The following is a 17,479-nucleotide window of genomic DNA, read 5'->3' as shown; positions in this document are numbered from 1 at the left end:
TGTATTGAATGTGGGGTAGAGCAGTTGATAATGAATAGAGGGTAGGAGAGAAAGACATGAATTGGGGTGGGAGGGGCATGTAAATATAATGAATCGGGGTTAGGGTTAGAGCGGGAGGTACATGGTGGGGGGCATTGAGGATGAAGTGACTGGTAATGAATTGGGGGAAAGAGTACAGGTGCTAATTAATTTCTATATTAAATGGGGAAAGTGGCTATTTATAGTTAGTGGGTGCACAGTGGTGGATTATAATTTATATTTGGAATGGTGGGTTTCATAATAACCAATTATATATTGATTGTGGGTGCACCTCTGTATGTGTAGTGTAGAAGAAAGGGAAAATGTGGGGAATGTGCTCTGGAAGTGGTGCTCTAGGTAACTGTGTTATTTTATGCAGAGACAAGTCCTAGCTGGAAGAAGTAATGGTGGTCTGTGCTGGATGAAAAAGAAAAGCAAAGATGAAGGACTTCAAGTAGAGATGTCACTGGTGAGTCAGTGTGTTACCTGTACGCTGACACTATGCACTGTATACTATATACAGAGCTCCTGTGTATAATGTCACTGGCAGTGGTGATCACTGTATTACCTGTTGTCATGATCCAGGATGGGGTTTCGCTTTGGCCCGTCCTGGTCAGACAGGGGGTTAATTGTTTCTGCCTCTCTCTGGCAGAGGGCGGCTATTTAATGCTCACTGTACCTGGGTCCGGTGTCAGTTATACTCCTGCCCTCGGCTGAGTTAAGTGACCTCTTGTATACGTGTGCCTTGTGCCTGATAACTTGTTGCTTGTTTGGTTGTGATCTGGTTCTGTCCCTGTTTCGAGTTCTGCCTGACCCTCTTGTACCGCACCGTCCTCTCGTGAATGACCCTCTGCTTGTGACTCCACTGCTCTCTGCTCGTCCCTTTTGTACCGCACTGCCCTCTTGTGTATGACCTTTGGCTTCGTCTGACCTCCCATCTGCTTGTCCCTCCTGTGCGTAGTTCGCCTGTATTGTGTATGTTCTCTGGTTTGCCCGACTCTGAGTGTTCTTCCATCTTAGCAAGCAGGACGCTAAGCCCCGCCCCCTTGTGGTCACATGACCGTAGGTCCCGTGCCTGCTTGCTAATACTTCAGCGTTCAGGTCCTGTGCGTCTGTACTTTCCAGCTGTTAGTGTCCCTGGGACCCCTACAGCACTGGTGAGTCCCTGCTCAGCGAGGGCTGTACGCCGGCGCTGTCAGGATCCTGACACCTGTACACTGACACTATATACAGAGCTCCTGTGTACATTATCATCGGTGATCACTGTATTACCTGTACACTGACACTTTATACAGAGCTCCTGTGTATAAGGTAACTGGTGATCACTGTATTACCTGTACACTGACACTATACACTGTATACTATATACAGCAGTCCTGTGCATAATGTCACTGGTGATCGCTGTATTACCTGTACACTGACACTATAAACAGAACTCCTGTGTGTAATGTCACTGTTGATCCCTGTATTAGGCTACTTTCACACATCAGGTTTTCGGCGTCAGGCGCGATCCGGCGTCGTGCCGGAACGCCGGATCCGGCAAATGTTTTGTAAAACCGGATGTGACGGATCCGGTTTTCTGCCGGATCCGTCTTGTTCTTGACAGACAAAACCGGATCCGTCTCATCCGGTTCATCCGTTTTTCTATCCGTTTTTCGACGGATTATGCCGGATCCGGTTTTTAAAAACACCCCTTGTGGCCTTCCGAACGGGATTGGCTACTGGAAAACTATATATAGCGTGTTCCTACAGCCCTTCTTTGACAGGTTGTAGAGGAGAAAGTGCAGGTTGGAGAGAAGAGCAAGTTACTGGCGAAGATGGATGTTGTGATTGGAAATATTTTGAAGAATTTGGCGGATTTTACAGCGGAGGCGAATTGTTTGAGGGTGATTGTTCTGGAGAAGGAGAGAGCGAGACAGCAGCGCATCAGGCATCGTAGACGACGTTTGTGGATCCACCCCATCACAGCCAAGAGAATGATGCGTGGGGTCTATTCTACACTCTGCATGGACCTTCGACGAAACCCGGATAAATTTTTTGGATATGTTCGGATGAAAATGGAGAATTTTGATTACTTGGTGGAGCGCATTGCACACCTCATAAGAAAAGCGGACACCTATTGCCGCTTCTCTGTTTCACCCGCAGAGCGTCTGATGGTGACTTTAACGTAAGCCACATTTATTGGATGTGCTCGCATCAGAGCACACTTTCACTGCAATCTTGTTGGTGGTAGTTTGTATCTCCAAGTGTTATAGCTGAGTTTTGGTATGTAATGCTGTGATTTAAAACTAATTGATTGTTTTTTAATTCCCCACAGATTTCTTGCAACTGGAGAATCCCTTTCGTCACTGCATTTCCAGTACAGACTCGGGATTTCCACCATATCTGGAATAGTGAAGTACACATGCCGTGCACTGTGAGACTCCTTAGCTGAAGAGTTTTTACCAGAGCCCACAACAGAGAGGTGGATTGAAATTTCAGAAAAGTTTCAACAGATATGTCAGTTTCCCAACTGCTTGGGCGCTGTGGACGGGAAACATATCCGCATTGTAAAGCCAGCCGGATCGGGATCGGAATATTTCAATTACAAGAAATATTTTTCAATTGTCCTCATGGCCATCGCTGACGCGAAATACAAATTTATTGCTGTTGATATTGGGGCCTATGGCCGCTCCAATGACTCTCAAGTTTTCAAACTGTCTGCCATGGGGCGTAAACTGTATGGAAACACCTTCCAGTTCCCACCACCTAGACCGCTGCCGCAAACATCTGGTCCACCTATGCCATTTGTCTGTGTAGGGGATGAAGCCTTCCAGCTGTCAGAACACCTTTTGAAACCGTACTCTAGCAGAGGATTGACAAGAACAAAACGCATTTTTAATTACCGCCTCACAAGAGCAAGAAGAATGGTTGAATGTACCTTTGGTATTCTGACAGCCAAATGGCGGGTCCTATTGACTGCGATCAACCTCAAGACAGAAACTGTGGACGAGGTGATCAAAGCTTGCGTGGTACTACACAATTTTGTTATCTGCAAGGAACCCATTTCCATTGAGGACACCTCTGAAGAAACCACCTTGCAAGATTACCATGACATTACCACTAGAAGTTCTGTGACGGTTTCAGTAATGAGGGACAATTTTGCACTATACTTTATGTCACCTCAAGGCAGAGTACACTGGCAGAATGACAGAGTGTGAAAGATTTGTGCCCTTAACCAAACTTGTGTACCTTCTGTACCAACAGTATATACCTTTGCCAACCAAAGTTGGCTATCTTGTCATGGTCTCTATTTTTAGCTTTAGGCCACAGGTGTGTACCTGGTTGTGTTTTATGCAAAGTATTTCACCTTTTAACAAAAGTTGTGTACATTGTTAGGAAATCACCAACAATAAACACAACTCTTTAGGTGAAATACTTTGCTTCAAACACAACCAGGAACACAACTGTGTCAAAAAGCTAAAATTTACCCACAGTTATATACCTGGTTTTGGATACCTTTTTACCTTTTAAATACCCTGTATTTAACCTTTTTTTTAAACATATTTCGCCGCAGAAAGAAATGACAGACAACCAGTGTAAACAATAATTTAACTTTTATTTAAAATATTTTTTTTTTGTAAACTGTTTTTAAAGTTAAAAAAACTTTTTTAATAAAGGTTTGAAACCAACTGGGCATTTTTATTACAAAACACATCATAAATCTGTGTAGTGTGGGGTGGAAATACTGCTGGAGGGGCTGCGGGACACTTCGACACTGGGAGTGTGGAGAGAGGATTGGGATCGTGGTGGGGAAGGAACAGTTAGAGGTGATGGTGTGGAAAAAGCTACAGAATGGGTGGACATGTGGGAGGCAGAAGAGGTGGTGGGCGGTGGAGTGGAGGGTTGGGCAGGGACTGTAGGAACAGATGATGTTGATGGAAAGTTGTATGGGGAAGGAGTTTGGTACGGGGAAGGAGTTTGGTACGGGGAAGGAGTTTGGTACGGGGCAGGAGAAAAAGAACCAATTAAAATAGTGACATGGTATGGCCCTGGCTGAAAAAAAAAAGTTACATCTAAACATTTTTTTGTCACATGTAATGTGTAATATTTACCTTCTGGTGACCATTGTATCCCGGAGGAACGACAGGGCTCGTGCATACTTGTACTTGCTCCTGCGTCCTCCAGATCCACTCGGGGCCCGCATCTCTTTATTGAACTCCTTCTTGAAACGATCCCTCACAGACCGCCACCGCTTCACAATTCTCTCCCCTGAAACGAGAAAGGACAAAGTGGTTAGTATACAACATCAGTGTTTCCCAAACTCCAGTCCTCATGGTCCCCAGGGGTCATGTTTTCAGGATTTCCAAAGTAAATAGAAATCCTGAACACATGATCCGTGGGGACCACGAGGACTGGAGTTCGGGAAACACTGGTTTAAATCAAGCAACCGGTACTGTATATACTTACGCTCTTTAATCTGGGCCCGAGCATCGAGGTCCTCCCAGCGGTCCACAAGGAGCGAACAGATTTCCTCCCAGAGTCGTCGGGTAACGATAAGGTCAGCGTGGCGGTGGTCAGCCATATTCCAGAGCGGCTCCCTTTCTCTGACGAGATCGATGAGGTGGTCCACATCGATTCCTCCATCCTCACCGTCAGAGTCGGGAGCACGCTGTGAAGGCTGTTAAAGAAAAAGACAAAAATAACATAATTAGCCTCCACAAAAGAAATGAAATAAAAAGTGCAAAAAAACAAAGCAAAAATATTTATACTTACACGCTGGTGACCGCCGCGTTGCTGTCGCCGACGACCCTGGGAGGCACTGCGAGGACCTCTTGGCCGAGCACCAGATTGGGAAGACTAGAGAAGAAAACAAAAAATGTTATGTCTTTGGATGTAGGCATTTGTTTGCTGTGTGTGGTCTGCAGAACATTGTTTTCTATGTGTTGTGTGTAGTGTGATGTTGTGTTTCTGCGTTTGATGCCAAAATCTTACCAATTGTGAGCCCACTCCAGGTGTCTGTCCACCCCTTCCTTCTTCTTCTGGGAGCTCCTCTTCATCTTGTGATTCCTGTTTTGAAATAAAAGGCAATGAATAGACATATATTACAGAGATGATGGATTTTGGAAATAAAAACTTACCGTCAAACGCTGACGATGCGAGGGAGGGCTCCCAGAAGAAGATATGCTGTCTTCCTGCTGGCCAGACTCCATGGCTGTGGGTGGCATCTCTTGGGTGGCTGTTGAATAAAGAGAAACAAAGGGCCAATGAATATCTTGATATTCCATGGCCCTAGTTTGGAGGAATGGGGGATTTGATCATTACCGTCTCTCATCTGCTGCTGGACTCCCCTCCCGTTGTTCAGCATGCTGCTCCAATTGGGGTGGTGCTGATGGTGCTGCTGCAGATGTCTCCTGCCTTCTCCTGCTCCTGGTTCTTGGCTTGGGTGGCATGTTGGGTGTGGCTGAGGGTCCCACTGTCTTGCTTTTATATATGTCTTGTGGGCAGAGCTACTGAGCATGCTCAGACCAAAAAAAACGGATCCGGCCACCGGATCCGGCTGTCGCCAGATCAGGCGCATTGCGGCGCTCATAGGCTTTCATTGTGTGAAAAAGCCGGACACGCCGGATCCGGCGTGTCCGGCTTTTTCGCCGGAGACAAAAAACGTTACAGTAGCCGTTTTTTCCAGACGCCGGATCGCGACACATTGCCGGATCCGGCGGAAACCGGATGAAACGCATGGCCATCCGGTTCGATCCGGCTCTAATGCAAGTCAATGGGGGGGAAACCGGATCCGGCATTGCATTTCGCCGGATCCGGTTTTTGTCAAAAGCGCCGGATCGCGCCTGACAGCGAAAACCTGATGTGTGAAAGAGGCCTTACCTGTACACTGACACTATATACAGATATACAGAGCTCCTCTGTATAGTGTCACCAGTGATCATTGTATTCCCAGTAGTGGCAGTAAATATAGAGTTCCTGTATACAATGGCACTTAGTATTGTGTTCTTTTTAATTAATGATCAGTATTGTAGTATTCAGTCACTATGTGGTGGTAATCTGTGGTCTGATCATGGTGTGGCGCTATTTGTTCCTGGTATATGGTATTATTCAGTCACTATGTGGTGGTAATATGTGGTCTGATCAGGGTGCGGCGGTATTTGTTCCTTGTGTGTGGTATTATTCGGTCACTATGTGGTGGTAATATGTGGTCTGGCCAAGGTGTGGTGGTATTTGTTCCTTTTATGTGGTATTATTCAGTCACTATGTGGTGGTAATATGTTGTCTGGTCGTGGTGTGACAATATTTGTCCCTTGTATGTGGGATTAATGGTTGTTTAAAAAAAATGTAAATGTATGTGACTCATTCCCTTAAAGAAAAATACATAAATATATATTTATTTTTAATAGTTTAAAGTAGAGTCTACCGTGTCGTGGTATCAGCTTAAAAATTATTTTGGCCAGAAGAAAAGCTGCTGGTTATGAATGTGATCTGGTGTTTGAAGGGAACTGTTAATATCTGATCAGTGAGGATATCATGGCAAAGTTGAGTTTTTCCAAGAGTGGGCGGTAGGATGGTGGAGGCAGAGCTGGTGTGGAACCTGGGCAGAGTCTCAAGGGAACCCAAAAATGTTGCCAGTATGGGGCCCCAAAATTCCTAGTGGAAGCCCTGGTCTGTCTCTTAAGCTGCAGACCGCAGCTTTCTTAGACTTCAGTGTGCTCATGCAGGCGATGTGATGACATTATTGTCTCATGCCGCTCTGCGGACCGGAAGAGAAAATGGAGGCTGCAGTGCTGGGAATCAGGATGAAGTGAGTATAAAATTCATTATTTTTAATATGGAGAACTGGGGCCATCCTACTATATATATGGGAGAACTGGGGCTATTATACTATATATATGGGGATAACTGGGGCCGTCATACTATATATATGGGGATAACTGGTGCCATCATGCTATATATATATGGGGAGAACTAGGGCCATCATACTATATATATGTGAGGAGAACTGGGGCCATCATACTAGATATGTGGGGAGAACTGGGGCCATCATACTAGATATGTGGGGAGAACTGGGGCCATCATAATAGATATGTGGGGAGAACTGGGGCCATCATACTATATATATGGGCAACTGGGGTCATCGCACTATATATGTGTGTGTGTACATATATATATATATATATATAGTAGGGATTCAACTTGCTCAGGAGCCACGGGAATCAATCAGGAGGCACGATCCTTTAAAAGTTCATAGGGTTTATTGCTCCATAACCCATAACCTAGCACATAACATAAGGAATAGCCTTTAGCTCAGGCGAAAGCAAGTATAAGTGTCCATTATTTCAGACTCAGTCCTGGAGCCTCAGCAAACACAGGAGGCTTATCCGTCCTTGCATACAGCCAATATACACAGGCCTCACCGGGTCAGCAGCCTCACCACATGGTCTTCAGGAAGGTAGCCCACCTTCCTCCACCTAAGCCTGCCGGGACCTTTCACATGGCCCAATGAGATCCATGCGCTCTCTCTCATGTGACCAGACCTCAGGTACCTTATATGGTCCATAACCACACCCACAGGTGATCACATGGCTATGTCCTCACTAAAGGTCCTATTACACACAGCCACACATATACTTTATTATGACACTCTTAAACACACCCTTGGGTGGGTTTGTAGGTAACCAGGCCAGCCCATCTCTCTAGTTACCTGGAGACTTCTCCATTATACATTGAAGCAACACATCAGCAATATCATTGCTGATCAACACATAAGTTTCCATCCCAAAGCCACCCACTTTGGGATACATAACGGCCATTCCGTATTCTGCCATTCATCCTCTCTCCTGGGACATCTGCACAGTGCCCCCTAGTGGACTCAGTGGTTACGACACTACATATATCCCCCCTCTGTTCAAACTTGTGGGGTTGAACACATAACATCACACCAGGGTCTCGCGACTGGGCACTCACTACACCTTGCCCCACAGGTCAAGAGAACCTTCTCCATCTGTCATCCGGCCTCGTTCCTACGTTAGACCTCCCCGCCTCCAGTGGTCAGAATATTGGTCATTGGCTTTGACCTTCCAGTCACGGTCTGTCTGCGTCGTCAGACACTGGTTAGTCACCATCCTCTCTCTATCTAAGCGTCTTGTAACAAATGGTACCCCACCACATCTAAGTTTACTTTTCAGTGCATTAACCTCACAGTTCTTTGCATCTGCTGTCTCTGTAGCAACCTCCAGTTCACACTGTAATCTACGGTGCAACGTTTTGGCACATTGAGCCTCTTTCTCTGCTTCTTCCACCTGGCGTTTCAACTGTTTCAGACACACATCATTTCCCTCCGCCAGGTCTTGGTACTGCTCAGAATTACACCTTTCATCATCCATTTGCCTTAGTACAACCTTCAGTTTTTTTCTCCGTTCGACGTACTTGTTTGCTAGCAGATTGTCGCACTGTAATTTCTGCATCAAGCTGTTCCTCCAGTAGTGCAACCTTTGCTTCTAAGTCCTTATTCTGGCGAACTAATTGCTGACGGGCATTCTCATTCTTCTGAGCCTTACTACGTTCTGTCTTCAGATCAGCATCCATCTGGTCAACCTGAAGTGTGGCCTTTCTCAGCTTGTCATTGGCTAATTCAACGTTGCCGTGTTCTTCCTCCACTTCTTCTTCAAGCTGAACAATGCGAGACTCTAACCACCTCTTTTCTTCCAAAGCCAGAGCACTTTCACCTCTGTTGTTGGCAATCACATCAGCCAGTTCACCTTTTTCCTGCTGTGCTTGTCTTTTAGCACACTTTGCAGCAGCAAGCTCCATCTGCAAACGAATCACCTCTGCTTCCATACTTTTCAGTTTCTTTTTGTCTTCACACTGTTCCTCACTCAGGCTTGGCCGCTGTAAGTCTTCATCCCACTTCTCCCACAGAAGACCTCTTACAGTTTCTGATAGTACTCCTACCTCTTCTCTGAGGGACTTATTCAGACCTTGCCATGATGCCAGTTGACCTTTGAGCTCGAAGACTTCTTTCTCTAGCTCATCCAGTCTGTGCTCCCTTTCTCTCTCAGAGCCACAGTCACCCCTAGAGTCTGAGTCACGCCGATCATCCGAGTCAACCCTCCAGTTACCCTCTGACCATGTGTCCACTCCAGTCACCTCATCTCCCAGCCCACCATCTGTCTTGTCACGAGACGTCAGGTCCGTCAGTTGGGCAGATGTTCCTCTTCTTCCTGTCAGTTCTACCTCTGACCTTTCCACTTTAGGAGGCGTCACTGTCTCAGTGTCTGCTAGCCCCACCGTTGAAACGTCTTCATCGACCGACCACATGTCATCAAACACGACAAAGTCTAGACACCTCTCAAAGGTATGCACTAAGTTTGGTGGCATACTACCACCTTGACACATCCCTTTTGTCATCTCAATCATAACGCTGTCCATCGTATAATTCACAATGACCCCATGGTTGCAGCGAACCCTGACGTTTTTGTCGGTCAGAGATAAAACAAGAGGAGTTCCTTTCAGAGTCACCTGACTCTTTGAGTCCAGCCTACCAGGGACTCCTTCCCGTTGCAGCATCACGGTGCACACCTGTGGCCCATCGTTATCAGGGAAATACATGCCGCACTCCTCAAAACTCATACACACACACTGCAGTTCCACCGACATACCCACTGAGGCAACCAGTGCTGCCATTTCCTGAACCACCCCAATTTGGGTCACCGCCCCCTCCTGGGACTCCACCCCTTTTGGGCCACCACCCCAATTTGGGTCACCGCCCCCTTTTGGGACTCCACCCCTTTTGGGCTACCACCCCGATTTTGGTCACCTCCCCTTCTGGGACTCCACCCCTTTCTGGGCCACCACCCTGATTTGGGCCACCGCCCCCTTTTGGGATTTCCCCATATCCGTTCTGCAGAACTTCTTATGCCACAGTTCACACAGGACAGTTTATGTCTTTTTGGGCTGGTACTGGCCCTTTAAGCACGACACCACACCAGTTCCTTCTGGCGCTGCCACAGCTCCTGCTGTCACAAATCACCGACACCACCGTTCATACACAGCGGCTGGTGTCCTCTTCATAACCCCGCCGAGTTACAGGAAGCCGCTTGTCCCCTTCGTAACCCCACCGAGTTACAGGAAGCCGCTTGTCCCCTTCGTAACCCCGCCGAGTTACAGAAAGCCGCTTGTCACCTTCTTGACTCCCACTGAGCCACTGCAGGCTGAGTCAAGAACAGAAGAGAAAAAAAACACCACAAAAAACTCATGTCCTGACTGTGTGCTATTCAGGATGTACCGTCTCCGCCTGAGACCTTCCAACACACAGGGCGCACTGGGTGCTATTCAGGGAGCCCACCTTCTTCCCAGGGCTTCCCAACACACCAGCCTCAACAGGTCCAGGGGCTCGGCAGGTGCTATTCAGGACATCCGTCTCCACCTGAGACTGCCCAACACTCATGCCTCACCAGGTCCAAGGTCATACCACGTGCTCCAGGGATCCGATTCTTCTCCTAGAACCTCCCAACACTGACCCTCCAGAATCTTGTTCACTGAACCCTCTAGGTACACAGTCTTACTCACTGACCCTGGTCAGTACAACACGGATTCCTGTCCATTACCTGCTGGTGTCAGCCACACAGGTTCTCGGGTACCTCTTCTCCACAGAGGCACCCTAGCACAATTCACAGTCTCTTTCTCACTGACCCCGGTCAGCATACCACAGACTCCTGTCTGTTACCTGTTGGTGATGGCCACACAGGTTCCTGGACGCCTCTTCTCCTCAGAGGTATCCCACAAATATCAAAACAGTTACTTTCTCTGACCTCGGTCAGTATTACTCAAGATTTTCCAGACCGTCTGCTCTCCTGGCTCAGAGCCGCCAGTACGGCAACATGTGCTTCTTGGAACCGCTGCCTGCAGTCTGTCACCAATTGTAGGGATTCAACTCGCTCAGGAGCCACGGGAATCAATCAGGAGGCACATTCCTTTAAAAGTTCATAGGGTTTATTGCTCCATAACCCATAACCCAGGACATAACATAAGGATTAGCCTTAAGCTCAGGCGAAAGCAAGTATAAGTGTCCATTATTTCAGGCTCAGTCCTGGAGCCTCAGCAAACACAGGAGGCTTATCCGTCCTCGCATACAGCCAATATACACAGGCCTCACCGGGTCAGCAGCCTCACCACGTGGTCTTCAGGTAGGTAGCCCACCTTCTTCCACCTAGGCCTGCCGGGACCTTCCACATGGACCAATTAGATCCATGCGCTCTCTCTCATGTGACGGGCCTCAGGTACCTTATATGGTCCATAACCACACCCACAGGTGATCACATGGCTATGACCTCACTAAAGGTCCTATTACACACAGCCACACATATACTTTATTATGACACTCTTAAACACACCCCTGGGTGGGTTTGTAGGTAACCAGGTCCGCCCATCTCTCTAGTTACCTGGGGACTTCTCCCTTATACATTGAAGCAACACCTCAACAATATAATTGCTGAACAACACATGTCTCCATCCTAAAGCCACCCACTTTGGGATACATAACGGCCATTCCGTATTATGCCATTCATTCTTTCTCCTGGGACATCCGCACCCTAGTGCCCCCTAGCGGACTCAGTGGTTACTACACAACAATATATATATATATATATATATCTATCTATCCCATATCTCTATAGTAAGCACAGTTCTGCTCCTATATCTCTGTGGTAAGCTCTGTTCTGCTCCCATATTTCTGGAGTAAGCTCAGTTCTGCTCCAAATCTTTGTCAAAGACCACACAGGTCGAAACGCGTATCCTTTGTCTGAAGTGTGGCTATCAAATGGAGAGCTATGCATTATAGCGAATATTAACATGTTCTAATAAAGAAGAATTTTATGCAGCTGGAGCCAAATTGGTTTTCCTTGATTGTTCCTGACGCTTGTCTGCACGGAGCTCCGAGTCTCTGGTGAGCTGGCTTACTTTCTTTTTTTCTATTGTTTCTGCTCCCGTCCCGCATACTGCGACTCTGCTCTGTTCCCATCCCGCACCATGCGGCTCTGCTCTCATCCCGCATCCTGCGACCTTGCTCTGCTCCCGTCTCGCATCCTGTGGCTCTCCTCTGCTCCCGATCTGTACCCTGCGGTGCCACTCTGCTCCTGCTCCATACCCTGTGGCTCCACTCTGTTCCCGCTCTGCACCCTGTGGCTCTGCTTCAGCTCCGCATCCTGTGGCTCTGCTCTGCTCCAATCCCACATCCTGCAGTTCTGCTCTGCTCCTGTTCCGCACCCTGTGGCTCTGCTATGCTCCAGCCCTGCCCCCTGCGGCTCTGCTCTGCTCCCATTCCGCATCCTGCGGCTCTGCTCTGTTTCCGCTCCGCACCCTGTGGTTCATTGTCCCTGTAGTCAGTACTGGTTCCTACCGGTTCATTTATCCCTCTAGTCTGAACTGGATCCTACCTGTTCCCATATCCTACCCGCACCTGCCTTTGTTACTGCCCTACCAGAAATGGTTCGGGTTCTTCCAGTCTGAGCTGTGCCTGTCTGCAAAAGTGCCAGCTGTGCCCGCCTGCCTGCCAGAGTGCCAGCCATGCGCGCCTGCCAGAGTGCCAGCCATGCCCACCTGCCTGCCAGAGCACCAGCCGTGCCCGCCTGCCTGCCCGCCAGAGTACCAGTCATGCCCATCTGTACTTGCCCTCACCTGTCATTAATGTTCTGTGTCCCTGAGGGTTCAGCTGCTACTGCCAGACACAGCCCTGGAGTGGTACCTGGCAGCTACCTGCCGCACAAGCCTGACCTCACCACTAGAGGCTCCAGTGACCACTAAGATAGCTGCTTAGTCATGCCCATCCAGAGTAATATAGTTTGTGGCATAGTGTGGCCACAATCCTCACTCGCGCCATCCAGTCTGGGTGCGAGCATTATATTTTGATAGAATTAAGCCATTTTCTGGTCTTCCTTCTTGCCTTATTATAGTATTGGGTTCATTAGTCTCCCGTTAATGCTTGACAGCCTCTCCAGTCAGACTTCTCACTGTACAAAAAACAGAGACTTAAGGTACTGTCACACTTAGTGATGCACCAGTGATCCCGACCAGCGATATGACGTGGTCAGGATTGCTGGTGCATCGCTAAGTGGTCGCTAGTGAGCTGCCACACAGGCAGATCTCACCAGCGACATCGCAGGGGTCAGGGGTCGCTACTTACCTGTCAGACGAGGCGTTCCTGACATCCTCCCGCCCGTGTCCACGCGTCGCTCGTCTCCACAGCAGGAAGCTGACGACGAGAAACGGTCCAGGACGTTCTCGCGCGATCAGCGATAACCAGCTGGGGAGTGGTCGGAGGTAAGTATCACACATAGCGATATCGCTAGCAATATCGCTATAACGTCACAAAAACTAGTGACGTTATAGCGATATTGCTAGCGATATCGCTTAGTGTGACAGGCCCTTTAGGATCCCTGCTCCACTAAATGTCTTGGAGGAATAATCCCTTTAAGACTCAGTAATATTTTTTCCTAATTTCAATGATAGACAAAAAAGCATTTGTCTTCACATGGGTGTTAGTTGAGCAGTATTATGCGTACTGGTAAATCTTACTTATTACAGTAATTTGTCTGTGATAATGGCATACTGAAAGGACTATAACAATCACAACTCATTGTTTCTTTATGGGGCCAGCTGTCAGGATGATTCAGATTCTCTCTTTAAATATGCATTACAGGATAAGTTATCGCTAACAGAACCTATCAGTGGATTTCACCAAATATGTGCGTCACAATATGGCGTCAGTAAGTTTAAAAGTGAAAAGCAATATAATATGGAGGGCACATCCACACAAAACATGAGCTATAAACTGCATGGATAAGAAGTAATACACAGTACATACAGTTGTGGCCAAAAGTATTGACACCCCTGCAATTCTGTCAGATAATACTCAGTTTCTTCCTGAAAATGATTGCAAATTCTTTGGTATTATTATCTTCATTTAATTTGTCTTAAATGAAAAAACACAAAAGAATTGTCCTAAAGCCAAATTGGATATAATTCCACACCAAACATAAAAAAGAGGGTGGACAAAAGTATTGGCACTGTTCGAAAAATCATGTGATGCTTCTCTAATTTGTGTAATTAACAGCACCTGTAACTTACCTGTGGCACCTAACAGGTGTTGGCAATAACTAAATCACACTTGCAGCCAGTTGACATGGATTAAAGTTGACTCAACCTCTGTCCTGTGTCCTTGTGTGTACCACATTGAGCATGGAGAAAAGAAAGAAGACCAAAGAACTGTCTGAGGACTTGAGAAACCAAATTGTGAGGAAGCATGAGCAATCTCAAGGCTACAAGTCCATCTCCAAAGACCTGAATGTTCCTGTGTCTACCGTGCGCAGTGTCATCAAGAAGTTTAAAGCCCATGGCACTGTGGATAACCTCCCTAGATGTGGATGGAAAAGAAAAATTCACAAGAGATTTCAACGCAAGATTGTGCGGATGTTGGATAAAGAACCTCGACTAACATCCAAACAAGTTCAAGCTGCCCTGCAGTCCGAGGGTACATCAGCGTCAACCCGTACTATCCGTCGCCGTCTGAATGAAAAGGGACTGTATGGTAGGAGACCCAGGAAGAACCAACTTCTTACCCCAAGACATAAAAAAGCCAGGCTGGAGTTTGCCAAAACTTACCTGAAAAAGCCTATAACATTTTGGAAGAATGTTCTCTGGTCAGATGAGACAAAAGTAGAGCTTTTTGGGCAAAGGCATCAACATAGAATTTACAGGAGAAAAAAAGAGGCATTCAAAGAAAAGAACACGGTCCCTACAGTCAAACATGGCGGAGGTTCCCTGATGTTTTGGGGTTGCTTTGCTGCCTCTGGCACTGGACTGCTTGACCGTGTGCATGGCATTAAGAAGTCAGAAGACTATCAACAAATTTTGCAGCATAATGTAGGGCCCAGTGTGAGAAAGCTGGGTCTCCCTCAGAGGTCATGGGTCTTCCAGCAGGACAATGACCCAAAACACACTTCAAAAAGCACTAGAAAATGGTTTGAGAGAAAGCACTGAAGACTTCTAAGGTGGCCTGCAATGAGTCCAGACCTGAATCCCATAGAACACCTGTGAAGAGATCTAAAAATGGCAGTTTGGAGAAGGCACCCTTCAAATATCAGGGACCTGGAGCAGTTTGCCAAAGAAGAGGCGTCTAAAATTCCAGCAGAGCATTGTAAGAAACTCTTTGATGGTTACCGGAAGCGGTTGGTCGCAGTTATTTTGGCTAAAGGTTGTGCAACCAAGTATTAGGCTGAGGGTGCCAATACTTTTGTCTGGCCCATTTTTGGAGTTTTGTGTGAAATGATCAATGTTTTGCTTTTTACTTCATTCTCTTTTGTGTTTTTTCATTTAAGACAAATTAAATGAAGATAATAATACCAAAGAATTTGTGTTTGCAATCATTTTCAGGAAGAAACTGAGTATTATCTGACAGAATTGCAGGGGTGTCAATACTTTTGACCACAACAGTATAATTGATTCATTCTACTGCTAATGAAATATCTTGGGCTCGTCAAATCCTCTTTCTTGTTGTTGGTATGGCCTCCTCCTCCTCCTTTTCCATTTTTTTTTAATCTATTGTTGCTAGAAAAATTTTAAGTTGATTCTACAGGTTCACAGCTTTCAGATGTATCAAATTCCGATGATGAAACATTGACATGTGTGGAGCGATAACTGACCTTATTATATGAAGTATTTTTGAGTATCGATTTAGGCATATATTCAGCCCTAATGGGTTTCCATGAGTACACCGGGTTGTGTTTATAATCCATAGAATCGCTATGAAATTTCTTATTCTTTGCAATCATGATAGTTTCTTCAAGCTTAGTGATGTTTTGCTGTAAAGTGACATTCATTTTGTCACAATTAGCAGAATTAGAAAAACCTGATAATGAAACCTTAATGGCTTCCATTTTTGGTCTTAAGAGTTGCTAATTTGGTTACTTCTTCCTTAATTATCAATCTCATCAACTCATAAGAACAGTTGGATAACACATTGTTCCGCTCAGTCAGGGATTCATCTGAGAAAACATAGGTTGGGATTTTTAAAATTCTGAGTCCTCTAGGGATCATCTGTTTTTCAATATATGTGCTGAGAGTATTTCTGTCCCACCACGTATGAAAATTCTGACTAGAGGTTTTTTCAGGGTGTCTCAACAGTTCTTTCAATTCAAGACGCGTGAATATGTCTTGATTGGAATCACCAAACACCTATATAAGCTTGGTAATGTGTAGTATGGTAATATGTAGAGGTAATTTATGGTCATGATGTGGCATCATTATTTGCTTCTTGCACTGTCATGGTTGAAAGTATTGGCACCATTGAAATTGCTGCATAAAATGAAGTATTTCTCCCAGAAAATTATTGCAATTACACGTTTTGTTATACACATGTTAATTTACTTTGTGTAGAGTTGAGCGAAATGGGTCGGCCATTTTCAGAAGTCGCCGACTTTGGCTAAAGTTGAGTTTCGCCTATCGAAACCCGACCATAGCATGAGGTCGGCCATGAGGTCGCCAACTTGAGCGCCAAAGTCGCGTTTTCCACAATGCTTCCTGCGCCTTTTCTCAGCCAATCATCAAGGACGCACACTGTGGGCAACGCAATTACATAGGCAGCGGCCCCACCATCTTAGAGAAGGGCATCCAAGTGATTGGCTGGCTTTGTGTGGCGTCACAGTGGCTATAAAAGGCTGTGACCGCCGACCGCCATCTTACTTCTGCCGATCTTAGCATAGGGAGAGGTTGCTGCTGCTCGTTCTCAATAGGGAGAGTGTTTAGGCAGGAAAAAAAAAGTGATTCTGCTGATAGCGATTTTCACTGTACAACACAACAGTACAGTGTGCAGTGACAGGGGAGGATATATTTGTGTGCAGCAGCTCTGTTGGTGATTAGGCTGCCTTATAAGGCTCCCTGATAGCTGCATTGCTGTTTGCACACTGCTATGCAGAGTGCTTTTTTAAAAGCAAAAAAACTTTTATTCCTTTTCTCTGCACAGTTACCAAGCGTTCATTTTTTTACACTTTTGTGTGCTGCAGCACTGGTGGTTATTAGGCTGCCTTATAAGGCTACCTGATAGCTGCACTGCTGTGTGCACACTGCTGTGCAGACTGCTTTTTTCAAAGCAAAAATACTTTTATTCCTTTTTTTCTGCACAGTAGTTACTGAGCATAAATTTTTGCACACACCGAATAGAGGTGTACGCTCCTCACACACTACCGTGTACCGGCTGGTATCACGGACAAATACATGCTATATGTGACTCCGTAAAAAAATACACGGAGATTAACATTTTTCCATACATACAGCGTATAGAGGTGTCCGATTCTCAAACAGTATCGGATATCTGCTGTTCTTATTACGGTCACATCTACACAAAGTCAGCATGTGCCTGTGAGGCTCCGTAAATACATATACGGACATTTCCATTTCTCCATACACCGTATTGAGCTGT

The sequence above is a fragment of the Dendrobates tinctorius genome, unplaced genomic scaffold, assembly GCF_039654945.1.
Source record: "Dendrobates tinctorius isolate UK_male_01 unplaced genomic scaffold, ASM3965494v1 ptg000111l, whole genome shotgun sequence".
NCBI lineage: Eukaryota > Metazoa > Chordata > Amphibia > Anura > Dendrobatidae > Dendrobates > Dendrobates tinctorius.
Note: the sequence above shows the minus strand (reverse complement) of the source record.